This window comes from Nuphar pumila, chromosome 9, assembly GCF_984573655.1.
Source record: "Nuphar pumila chromosome 9, dmNupPumi1.hap1.1, whole genome shotgun sequence".
NCBI lineage: Eukaryota > Viridiplantae > Streptophyta > Magnoliopsida > Nymphaeales > Nymphaeaceae > Nuphar > Nuphar pumila.
Window position 1 is genome coordinate 61,633,338 of NC_143257.1, and position 23,805 is coordinate 61,657,142.

The 23,805-nt window shown below is 41.9% G+C and overlaps 1 pseudogene across 1 annotated transcript; it reads left to right on the plus strand.

Moving 5' to 3' along the window:
- The first annotated feature begins 1,319 nt into the window (after positions 1-1,319).
- LOC149828610 (splicing factor-like protein 1 pseudogene) lies at positions 1,320-21,613 on the plus strand (annotated as a pseudogene). The gene is made up of 2 exons (XR_016434310.1): positions 1,320-3,709; positions 21,126-21,613. The product of XR_016434310.1 is annotated as a splicing factor-like protein 1 pseudogene (transcript).
- The last annotated feature ends 2,192 nt before the right edge of the window (positions 21,614-23,805 follow it).

Here is a 23,805-nt window from a genome sequence, read left to right on the forward strand (position 1 = left end):
GCAATTTAGCATAATATATTACAAATCAATATTAGTGACCAAATCAATATCTCACAAATCGATACTAGAAAACACATAATATCTTACAAATCGATATACGACAATTCAACATAATATATTATAAATCGATATTAACAACCAAAACAATATCTCAGAAATCGACACTAGAAAACACATAATATCTTACAAATCGATATACGACAAATTCAACATAATATATTACAAATCGATATTAACAAACAAAACAATATCTCACCAATCGATACTAGAAAACACATAATATCTTACAAATCGATATACAACAATTCAACATAATATATTACAAATCGATATTAACAAACAAAATAATATCTCACAAATCGATATACATGTTACTACAACCGCGATTTGCATTACATTATATATACTGAGTGAATGAATGATACCGGATGGGGTAAAGGCCCTTGCTCGCATCTGTAACAAAGCATTCTTGTCAACAGATCCTACTGCCTTACAAATATCTTCAAGTTTTCAACTGTCGAAACGATAAAATCTACCTGCAATAACAAAACAACACCTTAATGACACTCACGACGACATACGTTCTTCAACAATAACGTGATGACATGGAAATGTACTCACCACACTTTAATGACACTTGTTGGAATGTTTGTGCATCATTGCTTTTTTCCATACTGCCTAACGAAAACGAAGAAGAAGAATTGTAAAAAAAGATGGCTGACAAATCCTTCTATGACGCCCACCAATAATCGAACCAGTCGTTCGATTTATAGTTATCTCCATGAGGTAGAAATGAACCCAAAAAAATTTTCTAACATAAGGTAGGAACGAAAAGACAACCATGTGTTTTAACACATGCTAAAAACAAAGGCGGAATGTACAAATCTATTTACGGGAAGCGGGGAGACATTTTCATCAAACACATATCTATCTTAGGAAAGGCCATTTCAGTCTATCTTCCATAAAGCCATTTCAGTCAAAAGAGTATATACCTTTTTTATATGTTATTTTATTATAAAATCACGGTCAGCAACGTTGGCATATGAATTATTGCGGGTTCCAAGATATACCTCCCTCTCCGGCACTATGCCCACCCATAATATAACAGCGCGGAATCAAATAAAGCCAAGATCCAATCGAAGATGGTTTGGGTACGAAGAGACCCATTTTTTCTTGGACCAATTCGTTAAGAAACAGTTTCTATGTAAAGAAGGTAGATCCTGACATGGATTTACAGGATCCAAACCCGTCTCTACACTCTTCCTACCTATAAAGCATACCCACATCCTCACGCTCTCTCTCTCGTTTACTCCTTCCGTGGTCTCTCTCTCTCTCTTGAAATCTCGTTCAGACGATTCTCTCTCTCTCATGGAGGATCCTGTGTCTCAGGATATCCGCCTCCAATACTCAGAAAACTTATCACCGGAAAACCCCACTTGCCCAACAAAACCACCTTCCCCACCGTCGGAAAACCCCCCTCTCCCGCCGGAGGAACCCCCATCACCACCCAAAACCTGTCCCTCCCCTCCGCCACCTCCTCATTCCCCACATCCATCCGACCCTCCCCACGATGAAAACCCCATCCCCAACTCTCCCCCAACTGAGAAAAACCCTACCTTGGACGCCCATCAATCCGATCCCGCCCCTCCGCCACAATCTGAAACCACCATCAGGAGCGGCAATGCCGGTGGGGAAGCCTCCGGAGGGGAGGACGATCCTGCGACGAGCCGTCGGAGGCGGCGATCCCGCTGGGATCCCCAGCCGGACTCCGAGGGCGACATCGCCTCCGCAGGGAGCGGCAGCCGGAAGCGGAAGTCCCGGTGGGCGGACGACGACCCGAAGCCGCTGATGCAGCTTCCCGGCTTCATGAAGGAGCTCGCCGAGCTCGACCCGGAGGTTCAGGCCATGAACCTCCGCCTTCTGGAGATCTCCCGCATGCTGCAGTCGGGCCTGCCGCTCGACGATCGGCCAGAGGGCGTGCGGTCGCCGTCGCCGGAGCCAATCTACGACAACATGGGCGTCCGGATCAACACCAGGGAGTTTCGCGCCCGCGAGCGGCTGAGCCGCGAGCGTCAAGAGATCATCTCGCAGCTGATCAAGCGCAATCCGGCATTCAAGCCCCCCGCCGACTACCGCCCGCCGAAGCTGCAAAAAAAGCTCTACATACCCATGAAGGAGTACCCGGGATACAACTTCATCGGGCTCATCATCGGCCCGAGAGGCAACACACAGAAGCGGATGGAGAAGGAGACGGGTGCGAAGATCGTCATCCGCGGCAAGGGCTCCATCAAGGAGGGCCGGCTGCAGCAGAAGCGCGACCTCCGGCCGGACCCAGCGGAGAACGAGGACCTCCACGTCCTGGTCGAGGCTGAGACGCAGGAGGCGCTCGACGCTGCCGCCAGCATGGTGGAGAAGCTGCTCCAGCCCGTTGACGAGGTGCTGAACGAGCACAAGAGGCAGCAGCTCAGGGAGTTGGCCACGCTCAACGGGACGATCCGCGACGACGAGTTCTGCAGGCTGTGTGGCGAGCCCGGCCACCGGCAGTACGCTTGCCCCGCCAGGATGTCTACCTTCAAGAGTGATGTTCTGTGTAAGATTTGTGGAGATGGAGGGCACCCCACCATCGATTGCCCGGTGAAGACGACAACAGGGAAGAAGATGGACGATGAGTACCAGAGTTTCCTGGCTGAGCTCGGAGGTGGAGGTGGCCCTGGCGGCTCAAGTGTCTCTGCAGGAGCGACATTGGCGATTGCCGGAGGTGCAGGACAGGGTGGGAGTGGAAACCCGCCTTGGGCTAATGGTGGTTCTGCAACTAACGCTACTGACACGGCCAATTTGACCGGAAAATTGGGGTTGGGAGCCAGTAAGGAGTACGACGACACGAATCTGTACATTGGGTATCTCCCCCCAAACCTGGATGACGATGGGTTGATTCGACTCTTCGCTTCGTTTGGGGATATAGTGATGGCGAAGGTGATCAAGGATAGAGTTTCAGGATTGAGCAAAGGATACGGATTTGTTAAGTACTCAGATGCCAACCAGGCGGCACAGGCTATCACCGCCATGAATGGGTATAGATTGGAAGGCAGAGCTCTAGCTGTTAGGATTGCTGGGAAGCCACCCCAGCCACCGACTCCAGTAGTGGCGTCTCCACAACCACCCGTTGGGGCATCCTTCCCGGGTGCGGATCCCAATGCCTATTCGTCCTCTCAGAGCTACGCCCCACCTCCTCTGCCACCACCACCAGTTCCTTACATGGGAGCGGTCCCCCCACCATGGGCACCACCGGTTCCATGGGCTCCTCCACAGCCGTTGCCTAGATATGGAGTACAGTACCCCGGAATGGGTGGTTACCCCCATGCTGCGGTGCCACCCCCCACCTCAGTTGCTGGTAGCGATGCTTCGCAGGGCTTCGCCTATATCGGGATGTCAGCTCCTCCAGGAGCTCAGCCTGCTTATGCACCGGGGGCTCCTCCTCCTCTTCCTCCGGGTAGTTACCAGATGTATTATGGATTGCCTCCTCCACCAGTGTCAGCTCCTGCAAGTGTTAGTGTGGAAGATGTATCCCAGACTCTGAGCAGTTCAGTGCCGTGGGCACCTAACCCACCTTCCCAGTTGGGTTCATCATCCTTGGAGCAGATTGCAGCTGGAGAGATGGAGTATGAGAAATTCATGTCAGAGATGAAGTGAGCTGCGATCTGATCTTAAGGTAAATTGGTTGAAACTATATTTGTGAATTGGGTGATTGACATTTTTCAATATGAAGCTAGGTGAGATGTGTATGAAATCCCTGAAAGATGATGACTTCTTAACTCACTTTCATTTTGAAAGATAATTGGATCCCACACACACGAGTTGGGTCCCTTCCTCTTCCACTGACAAGGGATAACTCCAGCAAGATTTGGTATTCAAATTAGATCTAGATCTTTGTTGATGTAGTGATAAGGAGGATCACTCTTGAACCCCACAAATGGATACCAAAATTAAAGAAACTATGATCTATTGAATGAAATCACAAAGAACAAATAGGGTTTTTCTCTATCTCAGAACCACTCTCCTCTCTCAAAAGAACATATAAATAGACTATCTCTACGACAGAACTATATTTGGATCAGGGAACATACATAGATCCTGATCACATGATAGACACTATGCATCAGCCCGTTTAACCATGTCGGGTCTGGGTCCAATTAGGGAATTGAAGGACTAAATACCAGCTTCCTCTGCCCCTTCGTCGACTTACTGACACCCACCATGACTAAGCTCATTTGTAGATGGATCCATTTTGGGAACCAAATTGGTAGGCTTATGGTTTGGATCCAGAAGTGTAGAATTAGGCTCAACAATATCGCGGGACCGGTCTACAACATTTTCCCTGGTTAGAAAGAATTTAGCTTCACAGATATATTAGATCACGGTAGGAAAACATATTAGAAACATTAAAGATTGGTGAGATATGCCAATCATCTCGCAACTCGAGTAGATATGCATTGTTCCTTAATTTCTGGAGGATTACAAAGGGACCATACTTAGGTGGACTCAATTTCTCGTGTGTTCTTGCAGGATACTGTTTCAAACGTAAGTAAACCATGACTAAATCACCTACCTCAAAACTAACATGTCATTGACTCTTATCCACATGAGATTTCTATTGAGCATAACTCTCCTCGAGCTTCGCTTTAACCTGGGAGTGAATCTCCTGCATGTAATCCAAAATGTCCGAAGCTACATACGCAAAATTTCCCAATCTAGGCAAAAGATCCAGATCCACAATATGGTTGGGGGAACACCCATAAACAATTTGCAAGTGGATCGATTCACATCATTATTATAGGCAAATTCGGCCTGTGGTAGGGCAAGATCCTAGGTTTTAATATGGTCTCCTACTAAACTCCGAAGCAAATTACCTAAAGCGTGATTAACAACCTTAGTCTACCCAGAGGATGATATGCACTGCTAAACTGAAGTTTAGTTTTTACTAGGGTCCAAAGCGATCTTGAAAAATGACCCAAAAACCTACTATCACGATCATAAGTGATAGTGTGAAAAAGTCCATGATAACGAGCCAATTCCTTAAAATAATAAGAGGCAACCTATGTCACATGGGTGCAGTACTTTCAAAAAACTTGGGTGTGGCAAAAATATAAAAAAGTATATATATATATATATATATATATATATATATATATATATATAAAGTCCAAAAGTTGGACAGGTTGACCGCACCGGGTGCCGCACCTGCACGCGCACCTACGACGCGGGTGCGACACCTAGTTGGCAGAGTCCCTGTGACATAGGAGGCAACCAAAGAAACATTAGTGGTCCGTTTACATAGGATGAAAACCACCATTTTGGAATAACGATCAACGACAACAAGAATCAAATCAAAACCCCTCGCAGTCCTAAGTAACCAAAGAACAAAATCCATGAACACATGCTCCCACGACGTATCAGGGATAGGAAGAGTGTACAAGCCAGTGTTTTGCTTGTGCCCTTTAGCTATTTGACACACAACAAGACTAAACAAACCTAACGACATCAAGCCTCATTTTTGACAAGATATCTCTTCTAGAAGGGCAAAAGTTTTAGCTTGACCAAGATGTCCAACTCACCCACCCTTATGTAATTGAGAAATTAGGTACAATCGAAGTGATAAGTTAGGAATACATAGCTTATTCCTTTGAAAAAAATACCCATCATATATAGAAAATTGAGAATCACATAGGTATTTATCCGAGACACAATTCTCCCAGATGTCCCTAAAATCTGGATCACTAGGGTACAACTCCTTACAATGCGTCCATCGAAACATAGTACCCTTAAGGCCCTCCGTAATAGGTGCCATAATGGTATTGAAATTTCGAATGAACCTATGATAGAAGGTTGCCAACCCATGAAAACTACGGATTTCTCCAATGGATTTAGGAGTCGGCCAATTCACTATTGCCTGCACTTTTGAAGGGTCAACTTTCACACACTCAGAAGACATAATGAACCCTAGGAAAATGAGGCTAGCTGTCAAGAAGACACTTTTTTGGCATTCACATAAAATTTCTCCCTACGTAAAGTCTCTAAGACTTGCCTTAAGCAAGGTTGTAAGTAGCGTAAAGTTACCCGTATCGGTCGACCCAATAGTATATCGTATCGTAAATTTTAAATAAAAAATTTAAAAAATCAAGAAAAATCAAGAAAAATAAAAAAAATTCTAAAAAACTCATATCACATGAAATAATGATGAATTGCACAAACTACATATATAAAATCACATTATGAAGCATTTATGTCTCTATTACATACCACAAGTCATACTTTCATATTACATAAACAAAAACATCTCACAAGAACAAGTTTTTTAATAAAACATGGATACAAGATACATCAATAATCATAATCGTCTCTATTATCTTTTCTCTTCTCCTTCTTCGACATCCACATCGTCCCCAAGATACGTGGGGTCTTCATCATCTATCTCTTATGCTCCTTTCATGTTAATCCATTGAATGCCATCTTCATTCAAAAGGGTCTCTGCCTCTTCTTCAACCCATGTATCCAATTCATCACAATGTTCCAAAATGATGAGTTCGAATTGCTTTTTGTGCCTCCTTGCTAATAACTTTTTGATTTGCCTAAAAATCTGATATGAAAAAATTAAAATTAGTTGAGTTTTGAATGAGAATGACAAATAAACTTTATAATTTTATATACCTCTGTCTTAGTCCTAAGTTGTAGCGAACGTAGACGAGGTCATTGAGCCTTTTGTGCTCCAATCTGTTTCTTCTTTTGGTATGAATTAGCTCGAAGACACTCCAGTTTCTCTCGCATCCACTTGGACTACATGTTTGGCTTAGAATGCAAATGACAAAAGCTCTTAGATTTAGAACATCACTTCTAAACCTGACCTAGTACAAGTCTAAAAAAAAAACAAGTTTGAAAACAATAAGAGATATACAATCATATAAAATATCATAACTAAATAACAATTTGAAATTAAAATTAAAATAAACAAAATAAATTACCTAGACGCATTGTAAAACAGTTTTGCACTGTTGTAGGTCTCTTCATATTATACAATTCATTATCATAAGTTTTCATTTTCTTATGAATTTGATCTTGAATGCTATAATCAGAGTTGAGCCCTTCGATGCAATCCAAAAGTCTCTTGTTGACTTGTCCATTTTAAAAGTAGGAGAGTATATAAATGCAAGTTTTAAATAGAATGTTGTAGCATGAAGAGATTTATGAAGTTGCCCAGTCCTGCTATGATTAATGATGTTCCATATATATATGTAATTTTTTTTCTTCCCTTTAAATTATCTCTAATGCCATCTGTTGACGTCGGCTGGGTTCCTGGCAAAACAGTAACAGAGAGAGAGTAATTCATTAGACCCTAATCCCTTCTTAAAGGAATTAGTTAAAAAATAGGTTACCAAAAGAACCCATCTACTTATCACTAATTACATAATGCTACCCCAAAACAACAAGATATTTTCCTTTAACACTCCCCCTCAAGCTGGAGCATATATATCTATCATGCTTAGCTTGTCACAGCATTTAAGAAAGCTTACACTAGCAAGAGGTTTAGTAAACACATCAACAACTTGATCCTCAGAAGCAACGTGACAAGTAGAGATTTGTCCTGTCTATACTAGATCTCTTATGTAGTGACAATCAACTTCAATGTGTTTCGTCCTCTCGTGAAACACTGGATTATTTGCAATATAGGTGGTTGCTTTGTTATCACATTTCATCACCATCTGCGTTGAGGTCTGTACATGTAGATCTCTGAGAATTGATCTATATTCTGACTCAACACTCGATCGAGCTACTACAGTCTGCTTTTTACTTCTCCAGCTTATTAAATTTCTGCCTATAAACACACAAAACCCTCTAGTGGACTTTATATCACTAATGTCTCCTGCATAGTCAGCATCCAAATAGGCAACTGTATCAAAAGAGGAGCTTGATTTGTATAGTAGTCCTTTACCTGGAGTAGACTTCAAGTACCTAAGAATCATCATTGCTGCCTGCCAATGTACTTGGGTTGGTTTATCCATAAATTGTCTAATCTTGCTCACGATTAGAGAAATATCTGGCCCTGTCACTGTAACGTACAAGAGTTTACCAACTAGAGACCTGAAACTTCTACTGTCAACAGGTTCTGCTTCTTCAAACAAGTGAAGTTTAGGATCCATTGGAATGTTAGCAGGTTTGACTCCTAACATTCCTGTTTCCTGTAACAAATCAAGTACATGCTTCCTCTGTGATAGAACTAACCCTTCACGGCTTCGAGCTACCTCTATACCCAAGAAATATCTAAGAGGACCAAGATCTTTGGTACCGAAGTGCTTCTGCAGATGAGCTTTGGTATCTGAGATATCATTTTTATTGCTCCCTGTAAGTATAATATCATCCACGTACACAACCATAACCACAACACCAATGGGAGTTTTCTTAACAAACAATGAGTGGTCTGATGCTGACTTGACCTATTAAAATCGAATGCGGACATACTCTCAAACAACTTCTGAAACCACGCACGTGGATTTTGCTTTAGACCATATATTGCTTTCTTTAACTTGCACACCTTGTAACACTCCCCCTAAACCTCGAAACCCAGAGGTTGCTGCATATACACAGTTTCTGACAAATCACCATACAAAAATGCGTTCTTCACATCCAACTGGCATAAGCTCCGTCCATTATGGACAACCACTGATATGACTAGCCGAATAGTGCCAAGGCATGCCACAGGAGAAAGTTTTAAAGAAGTCTACCCCATACATCTCTGTGTACCCTTTTGCCACCAACTTGGCTTTGTACTGTTCGATTGAGCCATATGAATTGTACTTAATGGTGTAGACCCACTTACACCCGACAATATCAGCATCAACCAGCGGAGTAATTAACTCTCAGGTATTTAGTGAAACTAAGGCATCCATCTCATCTTGCATAGCCACTTTCCATTTGGAGTCTAGGACAGCCTGATGGTGATCTAGTGGTAGAGATTCAGTGGATAGAGCTATGGTGAACTTCTTCATGTGACTCCCAAGTCTCGCATCTGTAACAAACTTAGAAATGGGATGTAAGGTGCATTGCCTTTTACCTTTCTTGATAGCGATTGGCAAATTAGCATCCACAATAGATGCTTCAGTCGTTGTTGGAGGACTTGCTTCTGAGGGAGAAGGTAGTGTAGGTTCTGATTCCAGAGGAGATCTACGAGAGTATACCAGAGGAGGATCATGATACCGTGACTGAGTGTGAGAGGTAGGAAAGCTTGAAGGAATGTTAGGAGTTGATTCCAAAGGAAAAGGTGGAATAGGTAATGGCATTGCATCACCTCATCACATAGAAATCTGGAGGCAGTACTTGAAAAGAAGGGAACGAACTCAAAGAAAGATACATCTGCAGCACTAACATACTCCCTACGAGCGATGGGATCATAACATCTGGACCCCTTTTGATTTCTTGGATAGCCCACAAAAATACACTTTATGGATTGAGCCAACAGTTTGTCTCGATGAGGCCCTAGTTTATGAACGAAACAAACGCACCCAAACACCTTAGGAGGGATCGAGAAAAGAGTTGCATTGGGATATAGGATGTTCACATGAATTTATTCTCCCAATGAGGATGATGGCATGCAATTAATAAGGTAGCAAGCTGTAAGAATGACATCTCCCCAATATGAAGGAGGCATACATGATTGTAGCATAAGGCTCGACCAACATCTAGAAGATGTCTATGCTTCATTTCAACTACCCCATTTTGTTGAGAGGTATGAGCACAAGTAGTTTGAGGTCGAATACCATGAATCTTATAAAACCGTAGTAACTCATTGGTTTTAAATTCGAGAGCATTGTCAGTGCGAATGATCTTGACAAGAGAATCAAACTAAGTTTTTATTTCAATAATGAGAGACATAAGGATTGAAGGAACTTCTGATCTGTCTTTTATTAAAAATACCCATGATAATCTAGAAAAATCATCAACAATGACTAAATAATAACGACACTGAGACCTACTGGGAACTCTACTAGGTCCCCACACATCAACGTGAAGAAGCTCAAATAATCTTTGACTCGATGGACTCTGACTTGAAGGAAACGAACTCCTGTGGTGTTTACCCAACTGACAAGCTTCACACTGGAATGAGGCAGAAGGAGAAATTTGAGACGAAGTTTTGGCAAAGGCACATGACCGTGACGAAGGTGCCATTGATAAGAGCTGGAGGATGACTCATACACGGTATGCACGACTCCCAATGGTTGATGAAAATAGTAGACACCTCCTTCTTCATAGCCTCCACCAATCTTCTTCCCCATCAGCAAATCCTGAAACATACAACACAAAGGATAAAAAATCACTTTACAATTGTGCTCTTTTGCAATACGACGAAGTAACAATAAATTTTGAGAAAAGGAAGGAGCATGAAGCACATCTGTCAGTTGAAGTAACAGAGAGATGAAAACATTTCCTTATCCCACAATGGGAGAGGAACTCCCATCGGCAAGAACAACCTTGTGATGATCACACATGGGGTCTAGCTTAGAAAAAAGTTTTGAAGATCTACATAGGTGTCTAGAGGCACCTGAATCAATAATCCATTTACTACCTTGGTGATTTAATCCTTCACCTACGGAGTAAGCAACATCAGCAATGGGAGTAACTGCGTTCGAACTAGAAGGGCGGTGAGACATCAATTCTTCATACTTTGTGCGATTGAGAGTGACAGAGTCATTGGAGGAGCCAGTGGGAACCTCCATGTCAAGCTTCACAATTTGAGCCTTAGACACATTTGATGTCTGAGAAGAAGTAGGGGGTCTACCATTTTTATCCCAACACCTGTCCTCAAGATGTCCCAATTTGCCACAATAGGTGCACTGAAATCTACCTCCTCCTCCTGTACCTCTGCCTCGACCTCTGTCACGCATATTTAGGAAATTTTCTCTTCCTCGACCTGGGGTGACTACAAGAGCCGATGTTTGTGAATAAGAATGAGTTTGTGGAAGACTGATAGCCAATCTACTCAGGCGGTTGTAGGCTTCTACAGGAGTGGGGACATCCGATCTTGTCAACATCTGAACCTTGGCAACCGCAAATTCAGATGATAGTCCTGTCAGGAATCTTGCAACCATGGTTTGCTCCTGATGGGACTTCTGTTTGGTACAACATAGGGGCCCGTGTGCATCCAGCCTCTCAAATGCAGATTTGACAGATGCATAATATTGGGCCAGCGTCTGATCTTCTTGTTGCAGTTGGTAAATCTCCTGCTCGACTTGTAGGATGCGGCTCACATTGGTCTCGTGAGAGTACGTATCTCGAAGGTTGTCCCACATTTCTTTAGCAGTGGTGTAAGTAAATGAGTCCATCAACGATATAAGGCAATACACTGTTCATCATCCATGACATAACGATGTCGTTATCTTCATCCCATGTGCTATATTTCTCCGTTTTATTAGGTGGTCTCAGTTCTAAAAGAATATGTTTTTTTCGATGACTAGAGACGAACATCATAAAAGTCTGGGACCACCTCGCATAGTTAGAATCATCTAGCTTGATAGAGGACCAGTACGAAAAAGGATTCACAAAGGCTTTATAATCTCCAATCAGTTCCCTTTTTAGATCACCAACCATCTTGACTTAGTCTCAAACAACCACTAGACTTGTTCTAGATCTGATCAGTCCAGATCAGATCTGTGACCCGCACGAAACAGGAAAGCACGCACGAAGCAGGAAAGCACGTCAATCAAAATCAAAAGTTACAGGAAAGCACGTCCGATCTGACGTAGGGACTTGTCAGCTCTGATATAGGCTAGGCTCCACCACGATAATTTCACAACCGGACCTATCGTTAGATCTGATTCTAGATCAGTGTCTGACACAACAAAAAAAAACACCTTCAACAAACCCGATCTCCACTTGATCTGGTCTTCTCCACGATCCACACGCCACAATCATCTTTTCTTTAAGTACCTCTACTCACTTCCACGTCAATCTGATCACGTTTGGGCAGCAGCTGGCGACTTCAACCATGGCAGAAAATCGAAGACTTGATTTTCTTTCCCAAACAGTTCTTAATCACTACATAAATATCCAGATCTGAGTAAGATCTGATTCCTCCCCTTTTCAGATCTTCACCTTGTACACGACGAGATCTGGCACCCACAACCATTGGGTCTTCATCCAACTTCCAGATCTGGCTTCAGATATGAGTCATGACCTCCAGTCAGATCTTCATTGTCGTGACTAGGTCTGACTGCAGATCTGTCGCCAGATCTGATCTTTACCAAGAGGCACATAACGCTGATCAGCAGAGGAGCGATGGGATGTTGATCTCCGACTATTCGATGAGATATTGCTTGAAGGAAACTGAGACTGGAACTCAGGCACCCAAGATCGCACACTGCTTTGATACCATGTTGATGTCGGTTGGGTTCCTGACAAAACAGTAACAGAGAGAGAGAGAGTAATCGTTTGTTTTCATTAGACCCTAATCCCTTAAATGAATTAGTTAAAAAATAGGTTACCAAAAGAACCCATCTACTTATCACTAATTACATAATGTTACCCAAAACCAAAAAGATATTTTCCTTCAACATATTTTGCCTTTATGTCACATGGGTGCGGGAGCGGGTGCGGGTGCGGGGGTGCGGTAGGGGCAAAAATGTAAATATATATATATATATATATCATGTATAGTCTATATGTATGAATGTATGGTAGCTGTTAAGGTCCATGACATTTATGCCCAACTTACTTTTTACCATTTTTTTATCTTATATGGTTGTCCCCAAAGATGAAAGTGATGAGTTGTGGAGCTTGATTCATTGTTTTTACCCTTGCAGGAAGGGGGTCCGGGGGCTCCCCCCGGCGCGGGTCCCGCTGCGCGGTCAGTGGGCGGGGTCCAGGGGGGGCCGCCCCTGGCGGGGCGTTATAGGGGGCAGCGCCCCCTCCAAAGATTTTTTTAATTCCTCAGCCCATTTCATAGGGCATTTTTTAAAAAAAAAAATCCAAAAAAAGGACAAAAATGACCCTGGGTGCGGTCAACGCACCCAGGGTCAGGTTGATCGCACCCGGTGCCGCACCCACACCCGCACCCGCGTTGAGTCGCGTCGACGCGGGTGCGACACCCTGCTAGCCGAATCCCTGTGACATAGTTTTGCCTTATTTATGGCCTCATAACGATAACTGATAGCTGGTTTGTCTTCACTGTCAACCAATCGAAGCACCTTCACTAAAGGTATAGTTATTCTCAATAACTTCACACATGAATCTCATAATTCACTTCTGAATACAATATCTACAATTTCTTTGGGTTTTCTTTTTTGTGCATAGTGATATGCATTCCACTCATCTGATGAAAACATTTTTTAGTGCAGCTTTATTCTTTACTAAACTTTGCACTTTCAAAAAATTTGTAGCAAATCTAGTAACTGCACTATAAATCAACTCGGCACCATTAATATACTTTCTCATTAGGCTCAAAACTCATGCATGATTGTAAATAAATTTAGTAATTTCTTGGCAGCATTCAAGTGTCTGATGTACCTCATCCATGCTGCCAATGTCTTTCAAATTATCTCTAATGACCTCTTTTGCCTTATTCATGGCCTCATAGAGATAACCCACAGTTGGTTTGCCTTCACTGTTAACCTATCAAAGCACCTTCACCAAAGGTATAGTTATTTTCAATAACTTCATATATGAATCCCAAAATTCACTTCTGAATACAATATATACAATTTCTTTGGGCTTTTTTTTTGTTGCAGTTTTATTCTTTATTAAACTTTGCACCGTCAAAAAAATCATAGCAAATCTAGTAACTATACTATGAGTCAACTCAGCACCATTAGTATACTTTCTTATTAGTCTCAAAACCCATGTATGATTGTAAATAAATTTGGTAATTTCTTAACAGCATTCAACTGCTTGATGTACCTTATCCATGCTGCCAATGTCCTAAAGTATGAGGTCTATGCAATGGGTAACACAGCGTCCAAAAGAAAGACCCAAATTTTTTTGTCAATTCTTTACTTGCTGCCCTATAATTTGCTACATTATCATTAATGAACTGTACAATGTTTTGAGGTTCAACCTCTTCTACAACTTGATTAAAAACCCTCAACAATACATTTGCAATCTTGGGCATATTAGACAAATCAATTGATTTCAAAAACATGGTTCCCTTGGGACAATAAATAAGGAAATTTATCAAGGTCCTTGACTTTCTATCTGTCCACTCATCTGCCATGATGCTACACCCAGTCTCTCTCCATAACTACCTCATCTCATCACAATAATCTTTCACTTCATTCACATTAGCATATAAAATCTTTTCTCTTAAAGCATGATATAAAAGCATCCTGTATCCAAGCCTGATACTGGTTATAGCATCTACCATGACCTGAAAATGAAAGAAATTTGCCACATTGAAAGGAATGCAGGCATCATAGAACCATCTCCCAACCATGACATCCGCTTGCTTGACTAAATGCTGAGAAGTCATAGCAGTACGAATGTCGGGTTGCGCCCCAAGGACAGTCTTGAGGGAAAAAGCTCCTAATAGAGCTTCTAGCTCTACCTCCAGGTCCTCTCGTAAAACTCCCTCTTGCTCTTCTTTCTCCTCTTCTTTTTGTGTCCGCGACACTACTATTGACACCAACCACACATTTTCCCTTAGCTGCAAAGCTTTCTACTTCTGATCCTATACTATGGGTTGTAGGATCAGAAAAGGGAGTTTATCTTCGTAATACACATCTTTCCAAGGCTCTACATACCCCATTTCTGCTCTTTCTTGTCTTTTTCCTTGCAGATCATCAAGTAATTGTTGACATTGCCATTTTACGACATCTGACAATTTTCTTGATGTGCATGCTTGCACATTATGATGTGTCCTGGTTAAATAATGCTTCAATCGAGAGATACCACCCGAAAAACTATTTTGGCAATAGTTGCATTTGATTCTTAATCAGTTTTCACTTGTTACTTGAGTTCACCATTGCCATACCGGATCTTTCGATGCCATCTTCCCCCAAAACACTCAATAACAAGGAAAGAATAGGGATTTTTTTACCTTAACTCACTTCCTTGAATGAAAAAATGGGTGAAAATGCACTCTTGAGAAAATCACAAAAGCTCTCTCCCTTGCATAAGAATCGCCCCCCAAATCGATCTCACAGAACCTAGGGTGCGTGGGTTCCCTTCCAAGAGCCTCTACACGTGTAGAAGTCGTCCCTTAAGAGGGCTTTTAAACCCAAAATGAAAATGACTTGCTTTTGGATCTTTTTAAAGTGCGCCAGACCTTTATCATGCGATACATGGTGTATTGTACGATACACCCCATACGGATATGATACATGTATCGCGATATGAGTGTGTATGATATCGTTAGACCAAAAAGTAATGATATATATTGTGCTACATTGTACGATACGACACGATGCAAACAACCTTAGCCTTCAGTGCACTACATGAGCCACCTTGGTTGGACTTTTCATATGCCATCAAAATATACAACAAATTTTCCTAGAAATGGTCAAAACACCTGAATCATAATATTCATGAAATTACTAGGTGCATTCGATAAACCAAAGGGCATAACCAACCACTCATAGAGTCCATCTCGAGTTTTAAAAGTTGTTTTTCATTCATCTTTTTCGCAGATGCGAATTTAATGATAACCACTTTTTAAATCTATCTTTGAGAAGACTCTAGAGCCAACCACCGTAGCCAATATGTCATAAAGTCGAGGGATGTGGAAACGATATTTGATAGTAATTTTGTTTATCGCTCGACTATTAACACGTGTTTGGATCCATCATTCTTTGGGGTAAGAAGGGTTGGCATAACATAGGGGCTTACACTCTCTCGAATGAAGCCTTTGCACAATAGTTCCTCAATTTGTCGTTGTAATTCCTCATTTTTTGCAAGGTTCATTCAATACGTCGACAAATTGGGTAAACTAGCACCAGGAACAAGATCAATAAGAAGGGTTGGCACAACATAAGGACTTACACTCTCTCGAATGAAGCCTTTGCACAATAGTTCCTCAATTTGTTGTTGTAATTCCTTATTTTTTGCGGGATTCATTCGATACGTCGACAAATTGGGTAAACTAACACCGGGAACAAGATCTATCACATGTTGAACTGACCTCATGGGGGGTAATCCATCAAGCAAATCATCTGGCATGATGTCTTGAAACTTCGAAATAAGAGGTGCAATATCATGAGGTATACTAGGAATAACACTACAAACCTCTTTTGCAACAAGGGCATAACAATCACCCTTATCATGGAAAGCCTCTAAAAACTCTAGGTAAGACAAACCAATCAACCCCGTGGACTTAAGTGGCCTACCCACTTTGGGAAACTTGGTTTCTTTGATGGGTATAAGAAGGATCTTCTTGCCATGAAACTTGAATGAATAGGTATTTTTGTGACCAATATGAACGATTTTTCCGTTGTATTGCCAAGGGAGGCCCAACAGGATGACACACAACCATATGTGCCACATCACACCACACTTAATCTCTGTAATGTTGCCCACCTAGTGTTATACAGATGCCCTAAACCCTCGAGGTTGGGATTTAGGGCCTACCTTACCCTTGGATTTCTCCAGTCTTAGAGGAGGTCACTCCCCTGGCTGGAGGAACGATCTTAAGTCGCAAAGAAGAGCCCCCTTCGGACATACATCACTCATTTTTCTTTTTTAAAGTATCCTTCATATTCATTGCATAACTACTTGCCTGATCTAGAGTCTCTATTGTCATACAATTAAATGCATTAGATAAATCAGAACAGAGACCGTTGACATACTTGGTGATTTGCGACTTCTTTGTCTCTGCAACCTGAACTAGTAAATTTAGCCGATGAAACTTCTGCGTGTATTCTTGAATGAATTTAGAACCCTGTCGAAGGTCCAGGTACTGCTTGTAGGCCCGTTCCCGGTGATTAGCATGGACAAATTTGGCTTGCATAAGTCACTGCATTTTTTTCCAAGTTTGAACTCGTCCCACGTCTTGGTTCTCTCGGGTCTTTTGCAAGTCAACCCACCACGTTTGGGCCAGACCCCGTAACAGAGTAACTGCTAGTGGAACTCTGCAATGCTCTGGCACATAGTGATACTCGAAGAAGAAATGCACCGCATAGACCCAGTCAAAGAAGGCTGGGCTTCAAACCTTCCCTAAAACTCTGAAAGCTCCAATTTGATGCCATAGGTGTTGACGCTCCCCGTCTCACGATCCTGATGGGTGCTCGTGCCAAAATGCCTCGTTGTCCAGGTCGGCAAGCTCCGCTGCTAGGTCGCCTTGCGCTGTGTGCCGAGGGTGGGTCTAGCCCCAAATATGAGCTGGTGGGGCCTCTAGCTGCACCCTCTCTCTCTGATGTTGTACCGGTGGAGGTGCTAAAGGCTGCTCGGCTCATCCTCAATGAATGTTCGGCCATGGCTCCAGACACCCCTATGGACCTATGGCTACTGTAGGTCCAACAATAGGGTTTGAGTTCGTGTAGGTCTGCCTAGGTATGTCAGTAATTGTGAGAATGGGCTGGGCTTGGTATGGGTATGGGTATGGGTATGGGTATGGGTATGGGTATGGGTATGGGTATGGGTATGGGTATGGTTGGGTTTGGGTTTGGTATGGATAATTATTTAGGTTTGGGTTTTGGTGGTCTAGATATTGAGTTCGGTTAAAATCTGGTTGGGTCATGATTGAATTTGGTACACGATGAGCCATCAGATCCGGATTAGGGTAAGACAGTGCCCGGATCGGGTTTAGGCGATAATAGGTCTGGTCTTGACCTGATCCATGTCCATAAAGTGATTGAGTCTGGTCTTGGCCCAGTCTAAAACCAAGCTGGAGCTCTGTCCGGGCTCAATTAGGCCAAGTTTGGGTCGGTTCAACATGAACATGACCAAAATATTGAGTTTAAGCTTGATCCAGATGGAAAACTGGACTAGACCCGGTCTCAGGAGGTGTAAATTGGGTTTGAATCGAACCCAAACCCGTTTGAACTGGGACTGGGGGCCCGAAACCGACTTGTATTGCCTGCTGGGGAGCAAACCGATTCTCACCGGTTCACCCCATTCACGTTAGGGACGCTATGGGTCTCCCCCGCCAAACCTGTTAGGGCCTGGGGGGGTGCCACAGCCAGCGACCGAGCCTCCCACTGGCCATCACTAGCCGGCGGGCATCCGACAGCGGTGGCCGGCACACCACCCTCTTCACAAAAAGGGAAACCAGTGGTGGTTCGGCCTCACCACCGGCCGTTCCCAGCTAGTTTTTCGGCAGCCAGACTGTGTCTCAACCCACCACGGCGGGTGTCAGGCTGCTGGCGGCAGTGGTACCTTGGGGAAACAGCTGGGCCAGCTGGTGGTTGGTTTGTGATGGAATAAACACTAGGGCTTCCATTGCCCTCTTAATGGCTTCTCTAATAGGGTCTGCGTGGGGTGCGACTGCGTCATCGGCGGCTTCGTTCATGTTAGGGATGCTCCTCTCGCTTGAAACAGCCCATACCGCACTTGGGTTTTCGCCGGGCGGATGGGTCGTTCCAATCACCAAGGGTGCCTCAACCCTAGGTGGACCGTCGATCGATTCTGTTTGGGGTGTACCTCAGACAAGATTTTTGCTTTCTTCTTTCCTTGGTGCCGCCATGTTTTGAATTGTTAGCTGGTTTTTAATATTTGTGATTCTTTGATTGAACTTCAACAAGATTGGGGATGAGCTTCACAAAACTAAAGAAACTATGATCTATTGAATGAAATCATGAAGAACAATAAAAAAAGCAACAAATAGGATTTTTCTCAAGAATTACTCCCCTCAAAGGAACAAATAAATAGACCCTCTATGATGGAACTATATTTGGATTGAGGGAATGTACATAGATTAAGATCACATGATGGATGATATTCATCAACCCGTTTAACCATGCTAGGTCCAGGTTCAATTAGGGTGGTGAAGGACTAAATGCTCGCTTTCTTTGCCCCTTCGTCGACCTACTGGACCTACGCACAAGACACTCACCATGACTAGGCTTTGCATATGTAGAAGGATCCAAACTAGGAAAATCTTGAAATATGAAGATTTAGAAGATCTTATCCTAATGCTTTAAGTGGCCATAAATAGAAAAAAAAAAGATTCAAAGAGGAGTAAGAGACTTTGGGGATTATGTAGCTAGAACTAACAAAGTAACTAAAAACAAGAACCTAGAATGTCCTACTCGAGAAAATCACATCGATTAATGAGGAAATAATCAAAGGAGTAAAAAGTGAGAGCTTACTGATGGCTTCACGAAGACCTAGGTTGGCTATATCGACGATCACATGTTGAACCGGTGAGGTTTCAAGATTTTGGGCAACACTACAATCTAAACCAATAGGAGATTGAAATTTCCAAGATCTTCAACAATTTTGAAAGAGTTTTAAGATCATAAGGTTCAAAGGCATTCAAATGCACACGCAAAACTTAGATGCCTTGGGATGGGAGCCCGCAAACCTATTCATAGCATGGTTGCCAGTCGAGGAAGCGATACGGGAAGTGGGAAGCGGGGCACTTTCAAAATTCTAGGAAGTGGGAAGTGGAAGCGACCTAGGAAGCGAGGGGGAAGCGAAAAAAAAAATACAAAAAAAAATTAAAAAGGGGAAGCAAGCTTCCCAAAAAAAATCAGCACTTCCCAGCGCGTTTCGGAAGTGCGCCGCTTCGCGCTTTTGAAACGCGCTTCCCCACTAGGCTAGGCGCTTCTGGTAACTCTGATTTATAGTCCATTTTGGGGATGCTAACCCCTCAAGATGATACTACACCAGTGGCATTGCTGGATATTGCGCCAATGGTGTAGTATTGGGAACGATACTGCGCTGGTGGTGCAATATCAGCTATGATTAGGGGTGGGCAATGGGCCGGGCAGCTCGGTGGGCCAAGCCGACCCGGCCCACCATGGGTCAGGTTTGGGTCAAGGTTTTAGGCCCTGACCCATTAGCTACAGGGCTAAAACCCAGCCCATTATATACATGGGTCCCTGGGTCAGCCCATGAGTTATCGAGCCAACCCAATGGGTTTGAGCTACCTAATTAATGTTTTAGTATCTGGTTGCATAGTAACTTTGTAACTATTACTATTTACCTAATTAGTTGCATTGATTATATGAGAAATAGAAAGATAATTAGATGGGTACATTAATTGTTCGTTTAATTCATTGCTTTTGGTATTATAGGAATTAATTTATGAATAACCTACAAATGGGTTTGGGCTGAGCTGGGCTGGACCAACCTGTGAACATTGGGCCAATGGATTGGGCCATGGGCTACTCTTCAAACCCGAGCCCGTTAAGAACCGGGCCAAAACCTGGCCCATTGATAAATGGGCTAGGCCATCTCCGGGCCAGGCCACACTTAAAACCCGATTGACCGAGCTCTAAATGGGTTTGGGCTGGGTTGGGCCAGCCCGATGCCCATCCTTAGCTACGATAGTGCGACAATGGTGCAGTTCATATCAGTTATGATACTGCCACAGTGGCACAGCATCGGGTCTAATACTGCACCACTGGCACAGTATTGCCCTGGCTACTGCACCGGTGGTGCAATGTCTTATGATACTGTGCCATGTGGTACAACACACAATACTGCTCTTGTGGTGGTTTATGTTTTCCTTTTCCTTTTTTTTTCTTGTTTTATATAGAGTTCTTTAGGTATATATTTGTGTACTTCAAGGACTGCTTGTAGCCTGCCTAAGGTGTTTGGAGCTGGATTTCAGTTCCAGATTGTGACTAGGGAATTAGTGGTCAAAATTGGGGTGTCTACACTGGGATTCTTCAATTCAACACACACATATGGGGGACTTATATGCACTCTAATGTCATCTTTTCGAATTTGACAATTTACTTTGTTGATTTTTGTGACTAGAATTTTGTTTTGGGTAGAGAACTGTTTCGTATGTGATCATGTGCAGGCTGAACATAATGCTCCCATGCACCCTATGCTTCCCATTATCTCTCTGTTCCCTTTGCTATTATGTTTATTTCTTTTAGTTTAGTTGGTTGTTTGTTTGACAATTTTGGGGTTTCATTTGATCAAATTGCCATGTGGAGTTTTTCTTGATCTTCTTCTTCTGGTTATACTTTTATTTTTCGCAGGAGTGAGGTTTCTTGACTTGGGACTTGTTGGAAGTTTGGGAACTTAACGTCTTAACCTTGCTCTGATGTTATGACAATTGCAGAGATTTTTTGGCATGGAGGGTGGAATGTTGTGTTGGGAACTGGACCAATGGGTGCCTCATGGTTTCCTCACTAACTCCATATTATGTATTTTCATTAGTGTTTATTTGTGTCCTGAGTCTGGATGTCGAGTAGTTCTGTTTTTTTCCTTTCCCTTTGTCTTTTGATCAAATGCCACTTAGATGGCAATCCTCTTACTCAACTATAATTTTCCCTTGAACATGCAGGGACAGGGTACATTTTCACATACATTGTGACTTCTTTGTCTTTGCTTTATACTTTATTTGGACCAATTCTGCTAGCATGTTGATTTTGTTGTTATCAACTGTTGTTTTAGTTTGCTGGACAGTACTTGGTTAGTTTGTGTCCATTCATGTGGGAACTGTTGATCCAAGTTGCTTGGTTCATCATTATGTTCTTCAAGGAGAAGGTAAGTTCTATTCAAAATCGTTGTCTATCTTTTGGATACCAGCCTATGTCAGAAATTATTTGAGTGAATTTGTGGATGCTCTCTTATTTCCTTTCTTTTATGCAAACATGCTGATGTCTGTCTGTAAATTTTGTCCATTGCAGGAGGACATTTTACCTTCACGTTTGATCTGCAACTGGTTTCTTTTGGACCCCAATTCTTGCTTTCCCCCCTTTTTTTATGATTATTTTTCTTGAAAGAGTTGAGCAGTTTTTGCTCAGCTCGGTCCTAGGGAAAAGTCTAGATGGTTATAGAGACCATGTGAATGGGGCACCTGCTTGGTGATTCCGACACTGACAGTAAAAATGATGCTATTATAGATAATAAAAGAGGAAAATAGAAGAAATCTCTTGGTATAAGAAAAGAGCAAAGGAAGATGCTATACAGTAAAGAATTACCAAATGCATCAAACATCTAAATTTTTTATACATTGAAAATACAGGAAATATATAATTTTTCTTGAAAGAAAGTATTGATTTGTCTGATTGTCACATGTTAAAATTACAGCGTTATATTTTTGTAGTCATATGCATTATTCAGATGATCAATCGCTAAAGCAAAAAGCAGGCAGGCGAGTAGATTTCTGAATGATTGAATAGTAGATTCACTAAATTAGTTGTAACATGTTTGTAGATATGGTCGGTTATGACATTCTAAGATGTTTTGCAAGCAGTAATAAAGTCCACAGCTAAAGCTGCTATGGATAAATATGTTTGTTTCCCTAGAAGACAATAGTTAATTAAGGATTGTATTGGATGCTTATTAGGTCAATATGAACAGTCTTTGATATATAATATAGTATGTGAATTTATGTTCTTATATTTGTTCTTGTACGCATATTTTGAAAGAAATATTTAGGAGTTGCTTTCTCTCTCTCTCTCATGCGTGTACACACGACCTGATTCACACAGCTGAAAGAAAAATCCCTTTTGTCCATTTCAAAATCTTGCTCGTTTTGCTCTAATGTTCTTTTTCCCAATTTTTTTCGTCTTGTTAAGTCACTGTATATTATGATATAGCATAATATACAAGTTATAATATGCTTGACTAGGATGCATAATTATTATACATTATGTGCATCATTGACATATATTCTTACTGCACAATCTGTTTAGGTTATGGCAGGGCTGTGTTATATTAGTAATGAGATATGGATATAGTATAATGCTTTATGCTATTCCCTAGTAATACCAGAAAATATTCTACATACCATGTAAATGTTTAAATATAAATATATGTTCCGTATATGTGTAACCATGGCAAAATGTCTTATTTTTTATTTATTATGAAAGATTGAGGATTCATGCTATAATTGCTTTTGGTGTATGGCATTTCAAGTTTTCTAGTGATTCTATGTTTTATGTTTATATGTAGGGTTAATGAGGTAGATGCAGATGACGGGATTTTACATGGGAAAATAAGGCGACAAATGGACTATTACCATAGTCACAAATATTGCCAAGATTTTGAAAATCTTGCGATATTGTCATGTTTTATTCACAAAAGGAGATTATAGTGATAATATTGCAAGATTTTTACAATCACACTTATTTTCAATATCTTGTGATAATATCTATATCAAGACTTAAATAGGCCAACATCGTCAAATAAATTTTTTAAGAGGGGCAAAGTCATGCCCCATTTTGAAAGCTCATTATTAGGGGAGAGGGCTGAGAGGTAATCCACTCTCTTTTTTCCAGGAAAGGGAAGCTGCCACTTTCAAAGCTCTTAATGAAAAAGCTTACATGTCACTCCAAGAGCAGTACTCCTTTGCACATTCCCAAAACAAAAGGAAAGGACGGGGATTCCTTAAATAAATATGAGAGGAGCCTTGCCTCTTCATCCTGGTCGATACAGGACTATTTTCTTTGTAGTTTTCAAACCCATCCCATTCTATTTTATAAACCTAATTATCTTTATTCCTTACTAGTGTTTTACCTATTAAACCTAATTATTTGTTACTTATTAATCATTTAGTGATATTAAGCTTAGACACATAATATTTTCTAATTTTTTAATGTACCGAGATCCTCCTGAGATTTTTCCAAGAAAATAAGTTTTTCAAAATCTCCCGAGATTTTCTCTTGCTGATATATTCCTGAGAATGACTATGATTATTACTTCTTTAGT